The following is a 913-nucleotide window of genomic DNA, read 5'->3' on the forward strand; positions in this document are numbered from 1 at the left end:
GCAGCCCACGCGGCGGGAGGCGGCGGCTCCGGCTGCGCTCCCCGCTCCGCGCCCCCTGCGGAGCCCCGGCGCGGCTCCTGTCCCAAACTCTTCCCTGCGCACCTTCCTGGGGCTTCGTACAGCTCAGCCGAAAGTGCATCTCTGTGTCCTGTCGGAGGATAGAAATGCGATGTAAAGGGAATAAGTGGTTATTGTCTTGGAAGCAGGCGAAGGGCAGAGGAGAGCAGGGGGTGTCACTGTAACTCGGTGGCAAGATGAATCTGAAACGATCCTCGCGCAAAAGGGGGACGCTGATACAGAAAATGTTATGCCACCAATGGAAATTTAAATTCGGGGGATTTGTTTATGCGACCTTCAAGTAGATAAAGCAAAATTAGAATTAATGATAATAACATGCTCAGCATTGTCGGCTCAACAGTCACCATACTCCGGTCTTTGAACACTTTCCCTGTGGTCTCCTCGTTACTTCTGAGAATAGTGTGTAGGTAGCCTCAGAAATGTCCTGTATTCCTTTCACTTGCTGAATAATTAATATTCACGGCTTAGAATATGACAGGTTTTGCATTTCATTCAGAACGCTCTTTTGATACTCTGGATACCATGATGAGTGTAGGCAGAGTACGCGCTCTTGATTCTCAATCTCTCTCATCTGTCACTCCCATCCTCATACGTGTGTACTCAGAAAGGAGAGCTGTACAGAACCGTGAGTTTGCTTATCTTCTTTTAAAAATACTTTTATTTTAAATACTTACATGAAGTATTTGGTAGCTTCCTTGCAAATTTTCATAGGTAAACTTAGTTTTCATGCAGCATATGTTGTAACAGTGATTAAAGCAGATGTAGGAACTCTTTAACCTAGTTAGTCCTCTACGATTTCCTAGCAGAAAGTGCAGGTATTTCACTACAACATCAT

This window comes from Athene cunicularia, assembly GCF_003259725.1.
Source record: "Athene cunicularia isolate RWA chromosome 3 unlocalized genomic scaffold, athCun1 chr3_part1, whole genome shotgun sequence".
Taxonomy (NCBI): domain Eukaryota; kingdom Metazoa; phylum Chordata; class Aves; order Strigiformes; family Strigidae; genus Athene; species Athene cunicularia.